Source organism: Eptatretus burgeri, chromosome 2 (assembly GCF_056783735.1).
Source record: "Eptatretus burgeri isolate ZD-2024b chromosome 2, Ebu_testis_v1, whole genome shotgun sequence".
Taxonomy (NCBI): domain Eukaryota; kingdom Metazoa; phylum Chordata; class Myxini; order Myxiniformes; family Myxinidae; genus Eptatretus; species Eptatretus burgeri.
In genome coordinates, this window is record NC_140962.1 from 8,539,951 (window position 1) to 8,567,119 (window position 27,169).

The following is a 27,169-nucleotide window of genomic DNA, read 5'->3' on the forward strand; positions in this document are numbered from 1 at the left end:
TGGATAGTGAAGAATGTAAATTATTATTCTCGAGAGGTCGCGGAGGGGGTGGAAGACGCGTGTCGCGTGAGGGCGCGCGCGTCCCGCCATTTTTACGTTTTGCGGTAATTTATTTATTAAACCAAGTCCGACCCAAATTAAACTCCCGGTTAAGCGGTAACTATCTACGGAGGGGTCAAAGTGAACTCGATTGTTTCCTTTGTTTTCTCTTGGTGGAATTGTTTGCATCACAAACGGGCTTTCGGACTTTTAATGGATCTCCACCAATGGGGCGGGTCCCGCTCTCATGACGTCATATCGAGGGGGTTGGGTTTGGGGATCGCCGTTTGAACTGGAGCGGCGAGGTAGACCCGACGGCTTATGACTCATAAAGTTGCGCATTGAGAGAGAGAGAGAGAGAGAGAGAGGAGTGCGGAGTGCTGCTGTTTCGGGGAGCGAGTGCAGCTGTCAGCTGAGCGAACAGCAGCGAGTGGAGCGTGCGAGTGATGCGGTGAGTGAGTTTCCCGCTCTCGGAGACCCTCGCGCGTGACACACACGACAGAGTGAAACGCGTGGGAAAACGCGCCTTCTGTCCCCTCCGAGTCTCATGAAGCTGTTTGACTCGTCCACGTTGTACTCTAGTTGGACACTAACTCTCCAAGTTTATTTATTTACTAATCCAGTGGTCACCTTTTACTCAATCCTCCTCGTTCCTCCCGCCTCCATTACTCATACTCCGTCCACCCATCACTCGTCGTGCCCTCCAGGCACTAACACCCCGTTGTCCTGTAGAAGTTTTACTATTTACACACTCGCACACACATTGTTGAAGCACCCTCCCTGTGAAACACCAGGATGGCAGTTTATAGCTGGGTTGGGATTCGAACCCAAGCTGGACGGCATACAGGTGAGTGTGCGTACCTCCAGGCCATCCTGCGAGCGCTACCATAACTGTAGAGAAAAGTAAATGAAACATGAGATGACTTCATGGAGTGACACATCGTCTCGTTCGTTTGCTGCTTCCCTTCCCCCCCCCCCCAACCCCTGTGATCCTGTCAAACTGCTGTGTGTGTGTGTGTGTGTGTGTGTGTGTGTGTGTGTGTGTGTGTGTGTGTGTGTGTGTGTGTGTGTGTGTGTGTGTGTGTGTGTGTGTGTGTGTGTGTGTGTGTGTGTGTGTGTGTGCATGCTCATTATTCCGAGAATCAACATCACTAAACAAATCTGGAAGGTCAACTTTGTTTGAACGTGAAAAAGTTTCCATAAACAAGTCCACGTGAGGATATTATCACGGAGTGGAAGCGGAGGCTCTTTTTGAAGGTGTCCGAGGTAGTTGCTCTGCACGTCGAGTTGTGCATCACATGGAGTGGAATTAAATGCTGGTGAAACGAAAGCAGAGTGAAGTACAGACATGTCTGCTTCATGACATCACCGCTCAGCTAGGCCACTCATCTCGTTGTCTGGGATCAATCGCTCACTCTCTCTCTCTCTCTCTCTCTCTCTCTCTCTCTCTCTCTCTCTCTCTCTCTCTCGCTCACTCTCGCTCACTCTCGCTCTCTCTCTCTCGCTCACACTCACTCACTCTCTCTCTCGCTCACACTCACTCACTCTCTCTCTCTCACTCTCACTCTCACTCTCACTCTCACTCTCACTCTCACTCTCACTCTCACTCTCACTCTCTCTCTCACTCTCACTCTCACTCTCCCTCTCGCTCTCTCTCTCACTCTCACTCTCACTCACACTCTCTCTCGCTCTCTCGCTCTCTCTCTCTCTCTCTCTCTCTCTCACTCACTCTCACTCTCACTCTCACTCTCACTCTCACTCTCACTCTCACTCTCACTCTCACTCTCACTCTCACTCTCACTCTCACTCTCACTCTCTCTCACTCAATTTCAGGAGGCTGGATCACTTTTCATTCTTACGGTCACATGTTCACCACCGTTGTTCACTCTCTCACTTACACTTGCTGTGAGTGTGTTAGTGTATCGTCAATGACGTTCGGCTCCATCCATCATTGATCATTGCTAAATGAACGAAAAGGACATTACGAGAGAAGAAGCAAGTCACCATCGTTTGGTTTGTATGCAGCCTGTGCTTGCTGGTTGCATCATCGCTAGGAGCGTGGCTATGCCGCGAATGCAGTCGGTGCTCCCTTGCTGCTTCGAGAAGGAATTTGGAATTTGAACCGTAGTGCCGGCGACGGCTCGCCTACTCTTGGCCTACCCTACTTGGTTAGTTTGATGACCCTACCCAGGCTATACGGTACAGAAGCGAGTGTGCGTACCCTCTCGTCTCATCCTCCCAGCTCACAAGCTCAGGTGAGCGGGTCAGAATGCGCAAGAGGCAAATTCCTGCTTCAAGAAGCTTAAATACAGGACATCCCCCCCTGCCCCACTTCCTCTTCCCACACTCTTGCTGTTTGAAGTTTTTTTTTTATGAGCCTATTTAATTCAATATATCTTTGTAAGTAACTGAGAAGCTCAAACAGCACTCCAACACTCGTATTCTTTTGAACCTTTTACAATTCCAAAGGAATCGGTGTGCCCTGGTGATCTGGGTTTCTAAGATATTTAATCGATACGAACGGTGCTGTTGTACCATGTTCTGTGAATCTTTCTTCTTATAATGTTGTGCCGAAATGTAACTCTCCGCTTTGATGGTCACAACACTATCTCTGAAGTCTTACACGTACCACACAATGCATACCCCCCCCCCACTTCCCCTCCTCCCCCCAACCTCTGACTTTGGAAACGTCCTTCTTGGATGTCAATTCATCATCTGTGCCATTGTAAGAAAGGAAGGAAACATTTCATTCATGCAGTTCTACATGTGTCGTTCACAAACTTCTCAATCGTCTCAGAAATGCTGACTTCAAACAGGTGGTGCACCACCACCTCATGTCATCCCCCATCCCCACCCATAATCTTTATTACCCCCCACCCCCATTACTTCCTGACACAACCATTTTTACCCGCTGCCCCACTGTCAGCTCATACCCTCCGTCACCTTGCTCTTTCACAAGCCTTGATCTTGTAAATAAACATTTTTCAAAAAAAAATTGTACAAGCCAGAATGCGACGATGGTTCGCGGCCATTATTGAACAATGCCACGATAGGTACAATTGAGTCAGTGGAAGCTTTTGAGGAAGCCCTGCCGTAAAAACCTATCTCTTCCGTCAAAATTGACCAAATCAAATCTGATTTTTTATATGTTGTACTTCTGGACATTACGCACCGCTTCTAGGAAATGAAATTGTGAGAAAAAAAAGAGAAAAAAGTTCAAGTGGGCGTGGCTCCGCCCACAAGGGGCGTGGGACGCCCCTCATACAAAAAGACACAGCTCGACCATGATATCTAGCTTGTGTCCAAGTTTCATCAAGATCGCATCAAACGTCACAGAGCTATGCTCTGGAGAGAGTCACAAACAAACAGACAGACAGACAGACAGACACACAGACACAACGAAAATAGTGGTCACTGCTGGCACCCGCGAACCAATAAAAAGTTCAAGTGGGCGTGGCTCCGCCCACAAGGGGCGTGGGACGACCCTCATACAAAGAGACACAACTAGACCATGATATCGAGCTTGTGTCCAAGTTTCATCAAGATCGCATCAAACGTCACGGAGCTACGCTCTGGAGAGAGTCACAAACAAACAGACAAGCCGATAGGCAACATGAGTGGTCGCAACATAATTGCATACTAGTCATAGTTTTTGACGGATCGGGCTGAAATTTTTTGACAGAGGTTAATTATAGTGCGCATAAAAGCCTGGAAGCCGATTTTTGATTTTCGAAAAAATAAGTTTTTAATTATTGGATGGATGGAATAAAGATGGAGCATAAAAGCCTGGAAGCCAAAAAATTGGATGGAATTTTGGGGCACCTGCTCATAGTGGGGAGCAGAACTGCATTGAACTCCAGGTCGAGGCCTTGTAGACCGTGAGTATCTCTGATTTTCCAAGGAAATCCTTGGCTCGACAGAAGATTCCCATTCTGTGGCTGGCTTTCGAGGTCAGCTTTGCTGTGTGGTTGACCCAGGGGAGGTCCTGGTCGATGGTGAAGTTCAAGAGACTGAACCTTTTTCAGTGGTTGACCATGGAAATAGATAGTTGAGTTAGTTTGATGGCCCTTCTGGAGTGACAGGATGAGTGAGAAAGATTTTCCAGGGTTGAAGGACATGTTCCATTCATCAGACCAGAATCTAATCTTGTATCTCCTTGCACTCTCCCCTCCTTCAATTTTCTCCTGTGGTTGTTCCTTTAACAGCCCGTTTTATCTTGCGTGTTGACTTTGTTCACGAGCTTGTGATCTTTATTTGCAGTCTCCTGCCATCTTCGTTATCGACGATGGTTAATTGGTTTACTATTCAGCTTCGGTACTGACTCTTCATCCTTCGGTGATGGAGATGTGTCATTTCCATGACTTGCTTTACTTTCTCTAAATCTGCATTCAGATTAAATTATTCATTTCGCAATAAATCGGAATATTTCTAAATGATGACGAAGTGCCAAGCATCCCAATTGGTGGACGATGTGCGCATTTTTGTATTTTGTCATCGTGGTGTGGCTGAGGGCAGGATTGCAGATTTCAAGTCAAAACCATTACAACACTGCAATGCATCATGTTATCCGTCTACAATACTTTGTGGTTATTTTCACTCGATTTTCCTACTTTCGATTGAGGCATTACCCGCGCAATGATGATCTCACTTTTATTGCTGATATTCCGGAGTACTGTGAGCATGAAACAATGTGCACGGGGTTGAGGGTGAGGTAGGAGTAGGCAAAACATGACTTGACATGAAATATTGTTTCCTGGTGTTTGGCAAAGTGGCTCGGGGGGGGGGGGGGGCTGGTTTTGGATCTCAGGGTCCTGAGTTTGAGCCCCCATTGGCTGCTGAATTTGACATCAGGTGGGGTTAACTCAGCCTGTTATCCTTCTGAGGTCACAAAATGAGTACCGGTGTACCGGTGTAGGGGCACAGCATCGGCAGCATAGTTGTGCCCCAACAAAATGATAGCTACCTGGCAGCTAAGCTGCTATATGCAAGTTGAAGAAATGAAGTATTGAACGATAATGTTTCCATGGCAGTGAGTTTTCCTTTGCCTTTGATTCTCAGTTTGAGAAAACATGCCTCAGCTGGCTCCGGTCGGGAGCCACAGTTATTTGTCTGTCGTTGTTTTTCTCTTTTTACCGCTGCCTTGCGGTGCCCTGAAGGACACGGCACGTTTGCCTCCCACGGTGGCTTTATGGCCATGTATCTGCAAGTCATAATTTAACAACCTATACCACTTCTCTTAGCCTGACACCATTAATATCTTGTTTTATTTAAACCTCAACTCCTCTAAAAAAACAATTCTGTTTTTTATAAGCGGTACATTGATTTTACTATAATTTATTTTGTCTGCCTTGCTTTATTGCTTCGAGGCCTGGATCTGTTCCATATTCTTCTTCGATCCATGTTCTTCATCTCACCTGACCAAAGAGTGGTAATTGATCAACTCGTGTAATTAATTTGCTGAAATTAAGCTGAACATATTGTCGTGTCCACGCTGGTTAAGTTAATGTCCTACCCTTGACCCAGTCGTCGTGGAGGGGGCGGTGAACACCGACCTGGACGGAAAGCTGAACGGTTTCCCTTGGAGGCGAACACAGTCGAGATCCTTGGAGATTATAGCACGCGCGGAATGGGAAGCGGCGAAGCACGTACCAGAGGCGTTCACCAGAACGGAAGCACACGGGTTTATACTCGAACCCACAACAAATAGACAAACACAGTAAATTTTACAAATTAAGGTTTAATGAATATAAATCAAATCGATACTCTCATGGAGAAAAGTGTTTGTTATCTCCTCCAAGATGAAGCATCAATCGACCACTAAACTCAGCTTTATTGTACTTGGTATACAAGACCCTGGATCGCTATACTTTTTAGCTCACGAGCGAAAATGTACATACTCGCTCATTATCACCTGATGCTGAGCGACCTTTTCAAACAAATGCTGTGGCAACATATTCGGTGTCTCCGCGTGACTGTCTTCAATGACAACCCCATAAAAGCCACTCAGGAATCAACGCCTCATTCAGAAAAAATGGCACGCGAAAAAGGAACGAAATCATGACTGCAGATCTCCGAACCGCGAAGGACAACAAAATCACGTGACCACCACCACCTCTGCCACCCGTCCATGGGACAGGTAAACTACTCGTATTTATGATGGAAATAAGTCAAAGCATGATAATCAAAATAAATCAAGCATGAAGTAATGAAACGTGACGTAACTAAAGCCTAAATTTGAGACGTCCTCCACGCAGGCACGAAAACAGACAAGGGGAAAGATAAAATAAAAGAAAATCTTCCCTTTTTTATGGCACTAAGCTGTGTGTCCAGAGATGATCTTTTCGGAGCCTGGCGATCGAACCGCATAGTCTCTGCACGGGAAGCTCACAAAATGCTGCCAAGTCGCTCTTTGCGGTCACGCACGTGAAGTACTTCGAGTGGAAGGTATTCCTTCATTAAGGGACCAGAAACCGCCATACAGTCTCTTTTCATGATATAATTTGCCACACCGTTCCTCTCTAAGATCCAGGTTCACACCGGGTCCACTCACAACAATGGCCAGCCTTCTTCCTCGATGATAGAACGGGATAACGCTGAGTTATCGCAGAGAGACGCCGCTTCTCTCTCTCTCTGTCTCTCCGTTTCTCCATCTCTCCCTCTCTGTCTCTCCCTCTCTGTCTCTCCGTCTCTGTCTCTCCGTCTCTCTCTCTCCGTCTCTCTGTCTCTCTCTCCGTCTCTCTCTCCCTGTCTCTCTCCCTGTCTCTCTCTCTCTGTCTCTCTCTCTCTGTCTCTCTGTCTCTCTCTGTCCCTCTCTCTCTCTCTCCCCCTCTCTCCTCATAAACGTACACCCTTTACGACTCGGCTGAACAGACAACGACCTGCGGCCTGTTGCAGTATGCGAACAACTTCGCCCCAGCATGAACACGAGAGTTGCGCAACCTTCTTCATCATGTCAAGGAGAAGTCAGCAAGCGAGATCCTCCATCTCAACTGCGTGCCTCGCACCAACTCTCTGCTCGCCGATCATGCCCTCTTGCCTCTCTTGCACCTTCTTACGTCGTCACCCTGACCAATCATCAGCCTCGGAGGCGTGGCTTGCCGGTTCAAAGCCGAGAAGGCAGGGTTTTCCCCAGCTTCGGAACTTTCAGCTGTTTTTGATGTTGTTTTTGAAAACGTGGTTCTTTTATTGCCGATATTATAAATGCAAAAACAAAGGAAAAGGTCACAGGGGGCAATCACGTACTGGGAGAAATTAGCCTTAAACCCTACCTAATTAATACAGCACCACCCCCCATGTGGTGTCACATAACTTAAACTCACAGTTTTCCCTACTTAATTTACATCGAGATGTCTCCTGCTCATCCACTGACCATGCTACACTACACAATCCCACCTTTACTATAAAATTCCTCCATCTACCCCACAAACATAACAATATTTAGGGATTCAAAGAAGGTTTATGCACTTCAAAGGCAATTTGGACCAAACCTGCTGTGCTATATTTACCTCCTCCACCGAAGGTGGACAGAAGTTGTGTTTTCACTCCTGTTTATTGGGTCGCCGAAATAGGTGACCCTTATTGTCAGTAATTCTGTCTGCTTGTTTGGATGTTTGTTCGTTTGTCATCAGCATAATTGGTAGTAATCGTGGGCGGATTTTGACCAAACTCGGGTGGTAGGTACATCTTATGACCTAGTGATTTGGAAACTGTGGTGGTTGCTCGGGACGCTTTGGTTCCCTAGCAACAACCAAAAAACCTTCAAAATCGGTACCGTTCACGCGAAATCAATTCCGAAAGCCATTATCCCACGTAGGGTTATGAAATTTGGCAAGAATTATCTACAGGAGATGCTCTATCAAATCTATTCCGTTTTTTGTGATATATGGAATACTTTACCCGCAGCACCCCCTACAATTAGGGTATGCGCGAAAATTGGCGAAAATTGAAGGCCCCCTAGCGACCTGGTGAGTGCATCGATACGAATGAAACTTTGCAGGTTCATGGTACTCAATGAGTACTACAACTTTGCCTCAGGACATATTGACTGATTTCACTTAGGTCAGGGGTCAAAGGTCAATTCATGCAAAAATCGATAATATGCGAGAGCTGGAGGTGCCTTCGCGCCAAATGCTACTCCTCCTAGGGTTATGGTCGGATGGTCATGACAATTCACACTAATCGTCTGGAATACATTGTGCACAAACTATCAAGCCAGATTTTCGATTTAGATCTTTATTCACCCACAGAACCCCCTTGAACTTTGGGGATTTCCGATTTCAAACCACATTTTCGGTACTTTTCATTCAAATGGATACCGAGTAGTTATCAGTAGATGGAACTGGATGAGATTTGATATGCATAATCTTAAGGTGATTCCCTATCTGCTATATGACATCCATTTTGCTCAATATCTTATAGTTTCCATGCTCGGCGACCCATCGCCGCCTACCGGCTTGTCTGTCTGTTTGTTTGTCTGTCAGCAGGATATCTAAAAACGTTGTGGATTGATTCGGATTGAAACTTGGAAAACAGGCTGGGTGTGTGACAAGGACAATTTGATTTGATTTTTGTGAAGACCCGGATCTGGCTCTGGATACTTGAATTTCAAAAATGATTCTTCACCATTGAGAGATGGGGTCAAAAACTATGTATGGGATGAAATCCCAAAACAGTTCTGGATGGATTATGACAAAACTTGGTGGGTGAGTTGGGTAGGTGAGAAGAACAAGCCAATTAGATTTTGGTTAATTTTGACTGGCCTAATTAAATCAACAAGACCAGCATCATGAAATTATTCAAGTATTTGCCATGCACAAAATCTTTTTACAGTAGGTGTGGTTACATTCATCATTCCTGCCACCTTCCCTCCCTCCCCCTCCCTCTTGTCCCCTGTTTTTACAATCACACACACCAAGAATAACAAGAAGTGGAATATTAAGACAATCACATTCAGAATCAATGCAATAATGTTGTTCAATATCAGAGGTCTCCCTGGAAAGGTGGTGGCAACGGGGGGGGGGGGGGTGGGGAGGGGCGTAGATAGGTTTAAAGTGAAATTTGATAGGTACCTGGATGCTTTGGAGATAGTGGGGGTATTGGGATATTGTCAGGACTTGGAGGGAGCTTGTGTGTGGATGGGTGATAGTTTATGGGGTTGGAGCAGCATGGGTATGATGGGCCAAATGGCCTCCTTATGCATCAAAGTTCCTTGTCCGTAAAACGATTGGAGTGCAGACTCTATGTTTCTCATACGAGACCAACACCCTGAACCTGGATCTATTATCTATTGTCTTCTACCATAATTATCGGAGGGGGAGGGGGGGCGAAATGACAAAAGGTGTATTATTATTTAATTAACTGTGATAAAGTATTTTCAGAAAAGAGGAGAGTTTGGAAAATCACCTGGAACTCCACCCCCACCCTCTCCCCCATACCATTCTGTTGCTGCTATGCCATTATACAGACAACACAAATAATTTAATTAATGCATTTATAACGAGACTTTCATTCTCTCTTCCAAGGTCATTCGCATACACACAGGCTGAACATATTCCAATGATCTTGTGCAAAGTCTGTTTTTAAATGCTAATGCTAAAGTTAGACATTGGTACTTATGATTTTGAAAGTTTATGTCCAATGTCGGTCCGTCCTTAGTTTCACAGTAGAAGGTAGATTAAATTTTGAAATGTGAAATTGTGTTCCCAGATGTTAATCGAAAGCTGCTTTAACTGGAGGAAGATCTTTTTAAATGCAGATCGAGACGTGTCCCATCAAATTTATTTTAATTCCTTGACATTCAAATATTGCTCTTCAGCACATTCCCTTTTTATCCAGTGTTTCCGTCATATAACTCCATTGAGTTCCTTAAAATAAAGTTTCTCTCTCTCTCTCTCTCTCTCTCTCTCTCTCTCTCTCTCTCTCTCTCTCTCTTTCTCTCTCTCTCTCTCTCTCTCTCTCTCTCTCTCTCTTTCTCCCTCTCTTTTTCTCTCTGTCTCTGTCTCTGTCTCTGTCTCTGTCTCTGTCTCTGTCTCTGTCTCTGTCTCTGTCTCTGTCTCTGTCTCTGTCTCTGTCTCTGTCTCTGTCTCTGTCTCTCTCTCCATCTCGCTATCAGCAGGATCATTCAAGAATGCTTTGTTGTACAAAGCTGGACATCCTACATACGGTCGATCTGATATCGAGGTAGCCATATGCCTTTGAGCCATCTCGTCTGTTTACGTCACCCTCGCATTGATTACATTTTGGTGGAGGGTGAAGATCCCACAGTGTCTTTTTGACAAGGAGCAAACAAATATTTTTTTTTGCCACCCAGGCCAGATCCCAAATTCCTGCCATAACCAACCCCAGATTAGTATGTTTAAAATCAATACTTGAATCAACCTTTCTCAGTTGGATGTTTCTTATGATAGTTGGCAATACAAACGTTTCATGGATATTACAACGATGCAAGAAGGTGTGCCGATGCGTGTTATGAATGTCATGGGATGCTCACTTACTGGCTCGGAATGAGAACCTTAGGAAATGGAATGAAACAGAGAACTTTGTATTAAAAATTGTTGTTTGAATAGTGTATGAGAGATTTTAGAGTGAAAAATGTAGTCGTAATTTTTCAGATCGTTTGTTGTCCAAGGATATTTTTACCTACATCACCGAAGGTGGATGGAGGTTATGTTGGGTGGTCGCTTGACTACCGTTATTCTCAGGTTTTCCGTCTGTTTGTTTGTATGTAATGGACAGCTCTGGAGGCCAGAGGAGTCAACCGATTTTGATGAAACTTGATTGGTAGGTTCATACCAGGATCTCGTTGCATGCTTTTGAGCACCGTTGCTATGGAAGCCATTGTTGCGTTGCCATTGCCTAGCAAACAGAACGTTGCGTTGCAATTGCCTAGCGACGGGACTTTGAAATTTTTGAAAAAATCCGAAAAATATTTATATACTCGTATATATTTTTTTCGAAAATCAAAAATCGGCTTCAGAGCTTTGATACGCACTATAATCAACCTTTTTGTCAAAAAATTTCAGCTCGATCCGTCAAAAACTGTATGACTAGTATGCAATTATGTAGCGACCAACCGTGTCGCCTACCGGCTTGTATGTTTGTTTGTCTGTCTGTGAGCAAGATATCTCAAAAAGTTATCGAAGGATTCAGATGAAACTTTGTGCGCAGGTTGAATATGTGACAAGGACAAATTCATTCGAGTTTGCCGAAGATCTGGATCCGAATCCGTACGTAAGAATCTTTTTTAAGTGATTCGTCACCATTGACAGATGGGACCAAAAACGATATATAGCACGATACCTCAAAGAATTATGGACGCATTCGGACGAAACTTGGTGGATCAGTTGGTTAGGAGACAAGAACGATCTGATTAGATTTTGCTTTGGGTCCGGATTCAGATACAGCTCATCAGTGGGATACAGAACGTAAACGGTTCAGCCTGGTGGACGTGCCCCACCAATTGCCATTATAGTTTCCTCCTGTTATCTCTTTTAAATTAACTTAAGGCTCATGGAGCCACTTGCAGCAGAAATTGCATGAATGATAAAGACATTCGTAATAAATGTCATGATGCTTGTATATGAATTGCAAAGACATTATTAAACTAGAAGGACACACGTTTAAGCACCGACCTCTGCTAGGCTGATTAGTTTACATTTTGTATCCCACTGATTGGATTTTGGATCTGGATTCGGACCTGAACTGAAATTTAATCAGCTTGTTCTTGTCACCTAACCATCTCAAATGCCTGATGTTGGCTTAATGGTTAGGGTGGTGGACTCGGGATCCTTGGATCCTGCGTTCAAATCCCCCTTGGCTGTTGAATTAACACCAGGTGGGGTTGACTCCGCCTGTCATCCTTCTGAGGTCTTCAAAATGAATGCCACCACGCTGGTATCCTGTGTCGGAGTGGCGACCCGCCCAGGGTTGTGCCTAATAGACAAGGAGACTGCTTCGGCAGCACCAACGCTCTGCATTGAGTATGGTCCCAATGTATGGATGGAACCATCTCATCCATCAAGTTTTGTCTAAATCCATCCATAATTTTTTGAGATATCCTGCTATATGTCATTTAAGCCTGATCACTCAATGATGAAGAATCACTTAAAAAATTCTCAGATCCTGATCCGGATTTGGTCGTCACCAAAATCGAATCAACTCTTCCGTTTTACATGCCCAACCTGCCCACCATGTTTCGTCTGAATTCGTCCACAACTTTATAACATATCCTACTATATCTATTGTTTGGCCCTATCGCTCAATGGTGAGAAATCACTTAAAAAATTTCAAGATCCAGATTCGGATCCTCACCAAAATTTCATCATTTCATCCTCATCACATACTCAAGCTCTCCACCAATTTTTGTTTGAATCTGTCCACAACTTTTTGACATATTTTGTTCACAAACAAAAAAACAAACAAACAAGAAAGATGTCATGCGTAGCACAATACTTGCGAAATCCATAAAACAAATTTGACCTGAAAAATAATTGGTGATTGAATTCAATGGCAAAATACACAAATCCTCTTCAAATTTCAAGTCAAACGGATGAAAATTGACAATTTTTTGTCAATTGTTGACTTTTTGGCCTATTTGGACCTTTTAGTCCATGTTGACCTCAAAAATAATTGGCTGGTTGAATTCAGTGACCTAAAATATAAATCATTCAAATTTCAAGTGAATCAGATGAGAGTTGAGGATTTTAGAAACCTCACCTAAGTTGGTGACCTATGTTGACCTCAAAATAATTGGTGGTTGAATTCAGTGACCTGAAATATAAAACCTTCAAATTTCAGGTCGATCGGATGAAAATTGAGGATTTTAGAAAATTTGGCCCAAATTGACCTTTTGGCCAACGTTGACCTCAAAAATAATTGGTGGTTGAATCCATCGACCTGATGTTCAAATTTCAAGTCAATCAGATGAAAATTGAGGATTTTAGAAATATTACAAATATGTTGACGTTTGACATATGTTGACCTTTTCGCCTTTTGTCCTAAAAAGCAATATACTTCGTGATTTTTATGAACTCCACCATGTGGTGAAGTTTCATGACAATCGGTTTAAAATTGTGACCTCGAGGTGATAAACAAACAGAGAAACAGACAAACAAGCCGGTAGGCGGCGATGGGTCGCCGAGCATGGAAACTATAAGATGTACACCAAAATGGATGTCATATAGCGGATGGGGAATCACCTTAAGATTATGCATATCAAATCTCATCCAGTTCCATCTACTGATAACTACTCAGTATCCATTTGAATGAAAAGTACCGAAAATGCGGTTTGAAATCGGAAATCCCCAAAGTTCGAGGGGGTGCTGTGGGTGAACAAAGATCGAAATCGAAAATCCCGCTCGATCGTTTGTGCACAATGATGTATTCCAGACGATTAGTGTGAATTTTCATGACCATCCGACCATAACCCTAGGAGGAGCAGCATTTGGCGCGAAGGCACCTCCAGCTCTCGCATATTATCGATTTTTGCACTAATTGACCTTTGACCCCTGACCTAAGCGAAATTGGTCAATATGTCCTGAGGCAAAGTTGTAGTACTCATTGAGTACCATGAACCTGCAAATTTTCATTCTTATCGATGCACTCAGCTGGTCGCTCGGGGGCCTTCAATTTCCGCGCATACCCTAATTGTAGGGGGCGCTGCGGGTAAAGTATTCCATATATCACAAAAACCAGAATATATTTGATAGAGCATCACCTGTAGATCATTCGTGCCAAATTTCATTACCCTACGTGGGATAATGGCTTTCGGAATTGATTTCGCGTGAACGGTACTGATTTTGAAGGTTTTTCGATTGTTGCTAGGGAACCAAAGCGTCCCTAGCAACCACCACAGTTTCCAAAGCACTTGGTCATATGATGCACATACCACCCGAGTTTGGTCAAAATCCGCCCATGTTTACTACCAATTATGCTGATGACAAACGAACAAACATCCAAACAAACATCCAAACAAACAGAATTACTGACAATAAGGGTCACCTATTTCAGCGACCCAATTACTGACAATAAGGGTCACTTATTTCGGCGACCCAACAAACAGGCAAAGAGACAGAATAACGCAGCAACCAACCGATATACTGAAAAAACTTCAATTTTCGCAAGTAACAGAAAGACAGACAGACAGGGGTGAAAACATTACCCCCATCCACTTTTGGTGGTGGAGGTAACAATAGATAAACACACACATAGTATATTGTCGTCGAACCATGGTTTTCCGTATCGTCAGCTTGGTAGGTGTTTCGACGAGAAAACTAAACAGGTCAGAAAAAAAGAAATTGAGTACATAATATGTGGAAGTAAAAAAAAAAAAAGCATTTTCCCTAAATTTTCCCTGGCAGGTCTGCATGGGCCTTTTTCATAAAACCCAGCTGTGCCACCGAGGAGAATGTTTTCAACCGAACAATTCTCAAGGCTTATTTCTGCTGCCTTGGTTTTTTTCTCCATCTTTTTTGAGTTTGTTGTTTCTGTACCTGTTTTATAACATGACCAAAACATTTTCCTTTGCTAGATGTTGGGAGCACCAGCTCGGGAGCTAGTTCATCACCCGTGGTGCGCAGCCAGTGGTCAGTTGTGCCAGAGAGGAAATGGAAGGCTGTTGGGTTGATGTTTGAGCGTGGGGGACTCCACCCCACAGGAAGTTTGAACCGTGCAGCTCTGCCATTCCAAATTGTCCATTATAAGTTTTTCAACAATGCAGGTGGAACCTCACCGCAATGGGAGTACTGTTGTTGCTTGCACTGCTACGTGCTTGAGGTTTTCAACATGGGTGTTTTGCTGTGATAAATATTTAAAACTTTTTAAAACAATATCGTTGTGGGGTCTATTTATTTATAACTGGATTTCGGACTTCTGTAAAGCAATTAACTGCACAGTGGTGCATTGAAGTTGTGTTTTTTTTTTCTCAGTAGGGTGATGTGGGTGATGCTGACTTGCATTTGGTAGCGTTTTAGTTCCCATGAGGTTAACTTGAAGGAATTTGCATTATTATGATTTGTTGAGCGACACACATTGGGCTGGTAGGAGGCTTAGAGGTACGCACACTCGCCGCTGAGCTGTCTAGCCTGGGTTTGAATCTCGGCCCAGCTACAAACTGTCATCCCAGTGTTTCATAGGCAGGGTAATTCATCAATGGGCGCCGTCTCTCAGATGCACATTCACCTGGGTATCCCATCTGCCAGCATTGGTCGGTAGACGTTAAACATTCCACGGTGTCCTTCGTGAAGAGTCGGCGGGCCATCACCAGCACCATGAACAAATTCCAAATTCCTGCCATAACCTGCGTTGAACGTCAGGCCTGGCCAGCCAGTTCGTGAAGGGTTTGGGCCAAAACTTCCTGCGACCAAGAACGTGTGAATAATTGTGGTCGTTAATGAAGAAGTTAAGGGAAACACATTGGGGAGGGAGGATTTGTCGCAGTGAAGGGGGAATTAAATAAAGGAAAAGAGAATAGGATAAGGTAGTGTGCGTGGAATGTGGGGAGAAGAGAAAGTAAGCTATCGGGATTGGGTTGGGGTGGGGGAGATGTATAGGATGGAGAAGTGAAGGGGCTTACGTGGGAAGGAAAGGATAACTTCTGTCATTTTTTTGCGTATTCAATAAAACGATTGCTCCCAACCACCAAGGTTTGACTAACACTACATTTAGATTGTAGTCAAGGTGGGAATACAAAATACCTTGAGCCTGAAGTGTACTGGTGGCCCACCTGGATATTAGCAGTCTGACAGCATCGTGGTATTTCTGTCGAGACTTGTTCTCGTTCCAGAAGCTCGGAATCGAATCGTGAATACTGCTGCCTTCAATTTGGTTTCAACGAACAACCTTCGGAATGCCGTTCGAGTGTCCCCACCACAAGGCCTTCACTGTGCTAATGAATGTTTAGCATTATAATGTGGATATTGCCTTTACTATTACCAGCCGTACGTGAAACGATACGTGGGGTTAAGCAATCGGTTCACTTCTGTCTGGCTGTCCTTCTGTCTACAAACATTAGTTCATGATCAAGGAGCAATTGAATGTTAAATTTTGAACATGAATCAGAAAACAAACTTGCCATTTTACTTGAGTACGTTGGCTCCGAATTTGTCCCGATCACACATGCTCAGAGATAATTTTGTTACTCTTCCTGCCTGACGGTCAACCAAAATTGAAAAGAATTCCAAACAGGAAACTTACTGTTTTTAAGGATGTCATAAAGGACACAAACAACAGGCACCAATAACTGGCGTTAACGTATTAAATAAAGTGGTGTGTATATGACATTGCAGCAACGGCGGTAAACTTTCGAATATTTTTTTTTCTCAAACTTTAAAATCTTTATTTTATTTAAATCGAATTCCTGCCTGACGGTCAACCAAAATTGACAAGAATTCCAAACAGGAAACTTACTGTTTTTAAGGATGTCATAAAGGACACAAACAACAGGCACCAATAACTGGCGTTAACATATTAAATAAAGTGGTGTGTATATGACATTGCAGCAACGGCGGTAAACTTTCGAATATATTTTTTTTCTCAAACTTTAAAATCTTTATTTTATTTAAATCGAATTATATACCTGAACATTGAGAACTCTTCCGTTGAGCAAAATATTACAGCGTTTTACGTCATCTCGACCAATCAAATTTACCACTCACAGACTCTGCCAAGGTCCTTGTTTCTCAAAACAGCGTGGGGAAAGGTGTTCTCTGAACTCTCTAGTTTACAATTTGTCAGAACGACATCGGTATTTTGTGTTGTCGTTTTTAACATTGGCAGTCTTGAAACAGTTTAAATAATTACTGATTATGACAAACGTTATACGCGATGCAGTTTCAGGGAAACTTACAGTACCGGTAGCTGTAAGACGAATCATTGCATCACTCGTATTATTGTGCAAAGTGAGTGAATTCCATGTTGTTATCGGAGTTGTTTTAAAACCGACATTGATGATCAAACTAAGAAGTAACATCTCGATGTGTGCCGGTGCAACATTCCCAAAATATATTTTCAAGACCATTTTCAAGGAGTCAGTTGTCATTCACCTGTGCTAGATACCTGTGTACCGACTCAATAGGAAAGAAGGTGGAACTTTTTTTTTTTGATAATTTGAGGAAGCTTTCGTCATTTGATTACGAGACAACTTGCGATGATAGTGATAATTCAACCGGTCAACTGTGGCACAAGAAGTGAAGAGGCACAATGAAACTGGCAGTGCAAGGTGACAAAATGGGTGAGGGCAAAAGAGACCTTCTACATGCTCGGAGGATCAAATGTTGAACTGCCTGTGCTTCAGAAACAGAGCAGCAGCATCAACTAATCTGAATACAGGCCTGGGAGAACCAGTTTTGGATGACTATGAACATCCGTAATGTCTGAAATTGCCTTGTATTTACTTCCACTCCAGATGCTTCCCTCACTGCCATAACCATGCAGCATATCTCAGGTAGTGCAAAAGTTTTGTTTGTTGAGGTTTATGATTTTTTTTTTGGGGGGGGGGGGTATCTCAGGCTTATGGAGGAGTTTGGAAAACTATAGTCTTGCTTGTGAAGGCTAGTGTCAATCTGCGTCAGCTGACTGGTAGAACAATGGATGGAATCAACAGGACGTTCCAGCGAAGTCTGTGAACTGCCATGGGAAGCAAGGAGAAGCTGACGTTTCGGGCGTTTATCCTTCGTCAAAGCAAAAGAGGGTTAATGCCCGAACCGTCAGATTTTCCTTGCTTCCCACGGCGGTTTGCACACGTCGATCGAACGTCCTGTTGATTCCATCCATCATGGAGAAGTTTGTACATTATACGTATTATGTAAAAAAAAAAAGACATGGATGCATCAGTATAATTTGAGGGATTTGAACATGAAGTCACAAAATTCCAGGTGGTACTCAGATTACAACACCAAACAGACAGACTGAATGGAACTGTACAGAAATATATTATAAACATGACTGTCCACTTTTGCATTTGGTTTGCCTACTTATTAGGTATGCATGAGCTACAGAATTTGTTGATGGACTGTTCTGGCGTTCATTGCAAGTGCCTTTAAAACGGCATGAGGAATGGGCAGAAAACCTGATTGCAAGTTTCAACTTAATATTATTGCTTAATACACAATAATCGTTCAGCACGTATAAATTTGTGTATTCTAAGGTTTCTGCGGGTGACATGAGGCATTCTGAGCAAATATGAAAGATAATCCAAGACCAGCGTATGTATCATCCAAAAAATCACAATTATTACATTCTTTAATTTGAAGGGCACTTTTTATTTTTTTTGAAATATCATGCTGTACAGTCCGATGTCATTTTTGGCCCAATCTCTCAATCGTGAAGAATCACTTTAAAAAATAAATAATTCTCATATCCAGTTCCGCACTTGGATCTTCACCAAAATCGAATCAATTCATCCTTGCAACACACCCAACCTGACCACCAAGCTTCATCTGAATCAGTCTGCAACTTTTTGAGATGTCGTGCTATATATTGGTTTAGCCCGATCTCTCAATGGTGAAGAATCACTGAAAAAATTATCAGTTCCAGATCCAGATGTTCACCAAAATTGAAGCAATTCTTCCTTGTCACACAACCAACATGTCCACCAAGTTTCATCCAAATCTGTACACAACTTTTTGAGATATCGTGCTACATGTCGTTTTTGGCCCAATCTCTCAATGGTGACGAATCACTTAAAAAATTCTAGTAGCTGGATCCGGATCCAGATCTTCACCAAAATTTTATCAGTTCGTCCTTGTCACAAACTGTGCCTGTCCACAAAATTTCATCTGGGTCTGTCAACAATTTTTTGAGATATCCTGCACACAAACAAACAAACAAACAAGCAGTCATAGACTGGTACTTACGAAATCGTCAACTTGACCTCTGACCTTGTCTAATAAAAGCTGTCTCAAGAGAAGGTAGCGACGCAAACCAGAAGTTTCTACGATGATTCTGTACCAAACCATAAAAAATCGTAACGTCGACCGAAGCAAAAATCTCCATTTCTCCACGCAATTATTTTATATTATTTTATCAAAGTCACAAAACCGTAATATTCGGCCATGCACCAACAATCTTTACATAATCCGACGGCTCAGCGAGTCAGGCATGCGACGATAACCTTTATTGGGATAAAAAATGACTTTTAAACACCATCTTTATCGAAAACACCGTCAGAGCGCACACGCAAAACCTTAACGTGACTCAACGACGCGCCTGCTTGAGCGCACTGCATCATGGGACGACCCGTGACACGTCGAGTGAAATATTTTTTATACAATCTTAAAACATCTCCAAAACATCCGATTTTTACCAAAATTTTGACAACCGAGTTTTAAGCGTCCTAAACGATCGCAAAAACCGAAGACAAAATTAAAATCGAAGTTAAAACGAACTCGTAACGTCGAGCGAAGCAAAAATACTCCATTTCTCCACATGAATTTACGGAATTATGTTTAACCTCACTGTGACCTTGACCTTTGACCGATTTTGACCAAAATCGAATCAGCGCTAGCCATCACCCTCCTGAATCACGTGGTGTAATTTGACATTGGCCGCTTCTTCCGTTCTCGAGTTATCGTACCTACAAACAAACAAACAAACAAGCAGTCATAATAGACTGGTACTTACGAAATCGTCAACTTGACCTCTGACCTTGTCGAATAAAAGCTGTCTCTCAAGAAGGTAGCGACGCAAACCAGAAGTTTCTACGATGATTCTGTACCAAACCATCAAAAATCAAATGTTTTGGATGTTTGACCTCACTGTGACCTTGACCTTTGACCGATTTTGACCAAAATATAATCAGCACTAGCCATCACCCTCCTGAATCACGTGGTGTAATTTGACATTGGTAGCTTCTTCCGTTCTCGAGTTATCATGCCTACAAACAAACAAACAAACAAACAAACAGAAACGGAAGTCATCAATATACTTACGAAATCTTTAGATTTCTTAAGTAACAAGCAGTCATAGACTGGTACTTACGAAATCGTCAATTTGACCTCCGACCTTGTCTAATAAAAGCTGTCTCTGGAGAAGGTAGCGACGCAAACCAGAAATTTCTATGATGATTCTGTACCAAACCATCAAAAATCGAATGTTTTGGATGTTTGACCTCACTGTGAACTTGACCTTTGACCGATTTTGACCAAAATCTAATCAGCGCTAGCCATCACCCTCCTGAATCACGTGGTGTAATTTGACATTGGTAGCTTCTTCTGTTCTCGAGTTATCTGTACCAAACCATCAAAAATCGAATATTTGACCTCACTGTGACCTTGACCTTTCACCGATTTCGACCAAAATCTAAACGGCACTTGCCATCACTCTCCTGAATCATGTAGTGTAATTTGACATTGGTAGCTTCTTCTGTTCTCGAGTTATCGTGCCTACAAACAAACAAACAGAAACGGAAGGCATCAATATACTCACGAAATCTTTAGATTTCGTAAGTAACAAACAAGCAGTCATAAACTGGTACTTACGAATTCGTCAACTTGACCTCTGACCTTGTCTAATAAAAGCTGTCTCTCGAGAAGGTAGCGACGCAAACCAGAAGTTTCTACGATGATTCTGCACCAAACCATCAAAAATCGAATGTTTTGGATGTTTGACCTCACTGTGACCTTGACCTTTGACCGATTTTTACCAAAATCTCATCAGAGCTAGCCACCACCCTCCTGAATCACGTGGTGTAATTTGACATTGGTAGCTTCTTCCGTTCTCGAGTTATCTGTACCAAACCATCAAAAATCGAATATTTGACCTTGCTGTGACCTCGACCTTTGACCGATTTTTGACCAAAATCTCATCCGCATGAGCCATCACCCTCCTGAATCACGTGGTGTAATTTGACATTGGTAACTTCTTCCGTTCTCGAGTTATCGTGCCTACAAACAAACAAACAGAAACGGAAGGCCTCAATATACTCACGAAATCTTTAGATTTCGTAAGTAACAAACAAGCAGTCATAAACTGGTACTTACGAATTCGTCAACTTGACCACTGACCTTGTCTAATAAGAGCTGTCTCGAGAGAAGGTAGTGACGCAAACCAGAAGTTTCTAAAATGATTCTGTACCAAACCATCAAAAATCGAATGTTTTGGATGTTTGACCTCACTGTGACCTTGACCTTTGACCGATTTTGACCAAAATCTAATCAGCGCTTGCCATCACCCTCCTGAATCACGTGGTGTAATTTGACATTGGTAGCTTCTTCCGTTCTCGAGTTATCTGTACCAAACCATAAAAAATCGAATATTTGACCTTGCTGTGACCTCGACCTTTGACCGATTTTTGACCAAAATCTCATCAGCACGAGCCATCACCCTCCTGAATCACGTGGTGTAATTTGACATTGGTAGCTTCTTCCGTTCTCGAGTTATCGTGCCTACAAACAAACAAACAGAAACGGAAGGCATCAATATACTCACAAAAATCTTTAGATTTCGTAAGTAACAAACAAGCAGTCATAAACTGGTACTTACGAATTCGTCAACTTGACCTCTGACCTTGTCTAATAAAAGCTGTCTCTCGAGAAGGTAGCGACGCAAACCAGAAGTTTCTACGATGATTCTGCACCAAACCATCAAAAATCGAATGTTTTGGATGTTTGACCTCACTGTGACCTTGACCTTTGACCGATTTTTACCAAAATCTCATCAGAGCTAGCCACCACCCTCCTGAATCACGGGGTGTAATTTGACATTGGTAGCTTCTTCTGTTCTCGAGTTATCCTGCCTACAAACAAACAAACAAACAAACAAGCAGTCATAGACTGGTACTTACGAAATCGTCAACTTGACCACTGACCTTGTCTAATAAGAGCTGTCTCGAGAGAAGGTAGTGACGCAAACCAGAAGTTTCTAAAATGATTCTGTACCAAACCATCAAAAATCGAATGTTTTGGATGTTTGACCTCACTGTGACCTTGACCTTTGACCGATTTTGACCAAAATCTAATCAGCGCTTGCCATCACCCTCCTGAATCACGTGGTGTAATTTGACATTGGTAGCTTCTTCCGTTCTCGAGTTATCGTGCCTACAAACAAACAAACAGAAACGGAAGGCATCAATATACTCACAAAAATCTTTAGATTTCGTAAGTAACAAACAAGCAGTCATAAACTGGTACTTACGAATTCGTCAACTTGACCTCTGACCTTGTCTAATAAAAGCTGTCTCTCGAGAAGGTAGCGACGCAAACCAGAAGTTTCTACGATGATTCTGCACCAAACCATCAAAAATCGAATGTTTTGGATGTTTGACCTCACTGTGACCTTGACCTTTGACCGATTTTTACCAAAATCTCATCAGAGCTAGCCACCACCCTCCTGAATCACACGGTGTAATTTGACATTGGTAGCTTCTTCCGTTCTCGAGTTATCCTGCCTACAAATAAACAAACAAACAAACAAGCAGTCATAGACTGGTACTTACGAAATCGTCAACTTGACCACTGACCTTGTCTAATAAAAGCTGTCTCGAGAGAAGGTAGTGACGCAAACCAGAAGTTTCTAAGATGATTCTGTACCAAACCATCAAAAATCGAATGTTTTGGATGTTTGACCTCACTGTGACCTTGACCTTTGACCGATTTTGACCAAAATCTAATCAGCGCTAGCCATCACCCTCCTGAATCACGTGGTGTAATTTGACATTGGTCGCTTCTTCCGTTCTCGAGTTATCCTGCCTACAAACAAACAAACAGAAACGGAAGGCATCAATATACTCACGAAATCTTTAGATTTCATAAGTAACAAACAAGCAGTCATAGACTGGTACTTACGAAATCGTCAACTTGACCACTGACCTTGTCTAATAAAAGCTGTCTCAAGAGAAGGTAGCGACGCAAACCAGAAGTTTCTAAAATGATTCTGTACCAAACCATCAAAAATCGAATGTTTTGGATGTTTGACCTCACTGTGACCTTGACCTTTGACCGATTTTGACCAAAATCTAATCAGCGCTAGCCATCACCCTCCTGAATCACGTGGTGTAATTTGACATTGGTAGCTTCTTCCGTTCTCGAGTTATCTGTACCAAACCATCAAAAATCGAATGTTTTGGATGTTTGACCTCACTGTGACCTCGACCTTTGACCGATTTTGACCAAAATCCCATCAGCACTAGCCATCACCATCCTGAATCACGTGGTGTAAATTGACATTGGTAGCTTCTTCCGTTCTCGAGTTATCCTGCCTACAAACAAACAAACAGAAACGGAAGGCATCAATATACTTACGAAATCTTTAGATTTCGTAAGTAACAAACAAGCAGTCATAGACTGGTACTTACGAAATCGTCAACTTGACCTCTGACCTTGTCAAATTAAAGCTGTCTCGAGAGAAGGTAGAGAAGCAAACCAGAAGTTTCTACGATGATTCTGTAGCAAACCATCAAAAATCGAATGTTTTGGACGTTTGACCTCACTATGACCTTGACCTTTGACCGATTTTGACCAAAATCTAATCAGTGCGAGCCACCACCCTTCTAAATCACGTGGTGTAATTTGACATTCGTAGCTTCTTCCGTTCTCGAGTTATCATTTTTTTGGATGTTTGACCTCACTGTGACCTTGACCTTTGACCGATTTTGACCAAAATCTAATCATCGCTAGCCACCACCCTCCTGAATCACGTGGTGTAATTTGACATTGGTAGCTTCTTCCGTTCTCGAGTTATCTGTACCAAACCATCAAAAATCGAATATTTGACCTCACCGTGACCTTGACCTTTGACCGATTTTGACCAAAATCTAATCAGCACTAGCCATCACCCTCCTGAATCACGTGGTGTAATTTGACATTGGTAGCTTCTTCCGTTCTCGAGTTATCGTGCCTACAAACAAACAAACAAGCAGTCATAGACTGGTACTTACGAAATCGTCAACTTGACCTCTGACCTTGTCTAATAAAAGCTGTCTCTTGAGAAGGTAGCGACAAACCAGAAGTTTCTACGATGATTCTGTACCAAACCATCAAAAATCGAATGTTTTGGATGTTTGACCTCACTGTGACCTTGACCTTTGACCGATTTTGACCAAAATCTAATCAGCACTAGCCATCACCCTCCTGAATCACATGGTGTAATTTGACATTGGTAGCTTCTTCCGTTCTCGAGTTATCTGTACCAAACCATCAAAAATCGAATATTTGACCTCACTGTGACCTTGACCTTTGACCGATTTTGACCACAATCTAATCAGCACTCGCCATCACCTTCCTGAATCACGTGGTGTAATTTGACATTGGTAGCTTCTTCCGTTCTCGAGTTATCGTGCCTACAAACAAACAAACAAACAAACAGAAACGGAAGTCATCAATATACTTACAAAATCTTTAGATTTCGTAAGTAACAAGAAGAAGACGTCATGCAGAGCACGATACTTGCAAAATCCATAAAACAAATTTGACCTCAAAAATAATTGGTGGTTGAATTCAGTGACCTGATATGCAACTCCTCTTCAAATTTCAAGTCAATGAGATAAAAATTGAGGATTTTATAAATACCTCCTTAGTTGTTGAACTTGGGACTCTGTTGACCTTTTGGTCCATGGTGATCTCAAAAATAATAGGCTGGTTGAATTCAGTGACCTGAAAAAAAAATCCTCTTCAAATTTCAAGTCAATCGGATGAAAAATGAGGAATTTAGAAATCTCAATAAGTTGTTGACCTTTGAACTATGTTGACCTCAATAATAGGCTTCTTCCTTATGACAAACTCTACCATGTGGTGAAGCTTCGTGAAGATCGGTTTTAAATTGTGACCTGTAGGTGACAAACAAACAGACAGAAAGGTGTGAAAACATCACCTCCTTCACCCTCGGTGGCAGAGGTAATGAGAGAGTTCATAGAACACTCTACCCCGTGCAGTGTTCTAAGATCGTTAAAAACAAATCTGGAAGTTTCACGCGATTGAAGCAGTCTTATCCACGAACCACCCGATAGAACACGTCCAAGTACTGCAAAACTGGAGGTTCTTGGAAGTATTATGAAAGCGATTTGTGTTCTACAGTGTTCAAGTATGTAATTATATTTAAATAAAGGTTTAACGAGTCTTAAATAGGTACAGATAAATTAATTCCTGGTTTTACCGCCATTTTCGGCAGTGCCTAATCACATCGCCCAATCGAACACATTGCATTAGTTCTTCGTGCCTGTTGTTTGTGTCCTTCATAACATCGTCAAAAACAATGTTTCCTGTTTGGAATGATTTAAAATTTTGTTTGACTGTGAGGCAGCCTGGGAGAGTCAAAACATTATCTCACTCCTCTCTGCGCATGTGCGATCGGGACAAATTCGGAGACAAAGTACCGTTAAATGAGAAACTTGTCTTCGTATTCATGTTCAAAATTTTACATCCAATTTAAATAAGTTGTTCCTCGATCATGAACTGACGATCTTAAACTGATAAGACAGCCAGACAGACAGACGGACAGATTCAACCAATTGCTTAACTGGGCTTTTCGCTTCACGTGCATGGGGGGACAAATTCTATTACAATGCCATGGATGTCAGAAAATGAGAGGAATCAAACCATTGGACACCTTCAATCAGGTTCTTCGATTAGCCATGTTGCGAGGCTCTTTAACTTTAGGAAAGGATCTTTTTTATAATCTCAAAAGACGTTATCAAACCACTGGATCAACAAGAAATATGCCAATAAGTGGACATCCCAGGATAATGGCTCCCACTCAGGACCGATACGTACACCCAACCCATCTTTGCAACCGTTTCAAACTCCCAGAGTTTGTGCAGTGTGCAGTGATTGCTACCAGATGGACAATACCCAGTATTGAGATCCTTGTTGGATCCCTTTGATAAAACATTCGCCACAACACAGCATTACATCCCTTCATGTACAGCCTTTTGGCTGCCGGTTGCATCATTGGTTAGGGGTACAGCTTGGCTGCTATTACCAGGACACTGGTGCTCATTTCACCGACCTTGGAAGGATGACAGGCTGAGTCAACCCCCTGGTGTTAACTCTAGGATTCCAGGACTCTCGGATCCTAAGCCACCACCCTAACCACTAAGCCAACACCAGGCGAGCATTACATGATTAAGATAACAATGAAATGGACATGAAGATTATTCAACATTTATCTCCGTCAGAGGTTTGCACCTCATCTGTGATTGATGATGTCACATAAATAAATCGCATCAACAACAATCATGTGATCGGTTTGTTTTTTTAATGGCAGAGAGTAGACATATTGCCTATATGCCAATGAGGGATGGGGGAGGCAAGAATTAAAAGACTATTTTGGGAAGAATAGGAGAGAAAATTGAGGATGCAAGAGTTGGGGAGGATGGAGGTTGAGAACATATAATGGTCGGGGAAGGATAGGTGGGTACATAGAATTTATATGGGAGGTTGTGGGGTTGGGGGTCAGGTTTAATGTCATTTTATGTTTACTTCGTACTTCAAGTGTCCCTTACTGTGCCTGCACTCATTTCTTAACACTTCTCGTTTACCCTCACGAGCTCCTCTTTCATGGCCTTCCCTGGCTGGACAATTAATAGGTCGATACTTTAATAATGACAGCAAATTTCCAACAAATCAGACTCTGTGCCGCTGTCGGTCAACCACCTGCTTTATCAGTCTGCAAGGTCGCTCGGTGGTTCCATTCCGACCCTGGCTGAGTGATACCAAATATTTTGAAAATGGCCTGTGCTGCTTCCTTGTTTGATGCTGAGCATTTAAATGATAGAGCTTGGATAAATTTGTTGGTTGGCATCCCGTAGGGGGGAGCGTGGGAGAGAGATTTCTCCTGAATTACCCCGCCGACTGAGAAAAGAGCGATTTTACAAGATGACGCAGCCGGCACCCAGAGTACACCCAGAAGTTGCATCACTTTCACAAATGTCACCGGCTCTGTTTGTCTGAAGTGAGATCCTGCGTTGCCGACTTTCTGTCTCAATGTAATAGCTCCTCCATTAGCCAAAGAATCTGAAAAGCGAAGAACAAAAAACAAAAACAAACTGAAGATCTGGGAAATTATGGAGCATCTGTCATCATTGAGCTTTCCTGTCTGATGCAGTGGACAAAACCGCCCCACCTAATCTGCCCTCGAACACTCAGCAGGTACCGGGCAAATTGAAGTGCAGACTCACGCACACACCACGACATTCACAATG

General features: G+C 42.7%; 1 protein-coding gene across 5 annotated transcripts in view; it reads left to right on the top strand.

Moving 5' to 3' along the window:
- The first annotated feature begins 305 nt into the window (after positions 1-305).
- The window catches only part of LOC147031391 (uncharacterized), a 209,742-nt gene continuing 182,878 nt past the window's right edge, over positions 306-27,169 (top strand). For 3 of the 5 annotated variants that reach the window (XM_085862334.1, XM_085862343.1, XM_085862353.1), the window contains exon 1: positions 307-490. The gene's annotated coding sequence lies outside the window, so the exon portion shown is untranslated. Of the gene's footprint in view, positions 491-27,169 lie in introns of all 5 variants that reach the window. The other 2 variants (XM_085862322.1, XM_085862371.1) reach the window with 2 other exon arrangements.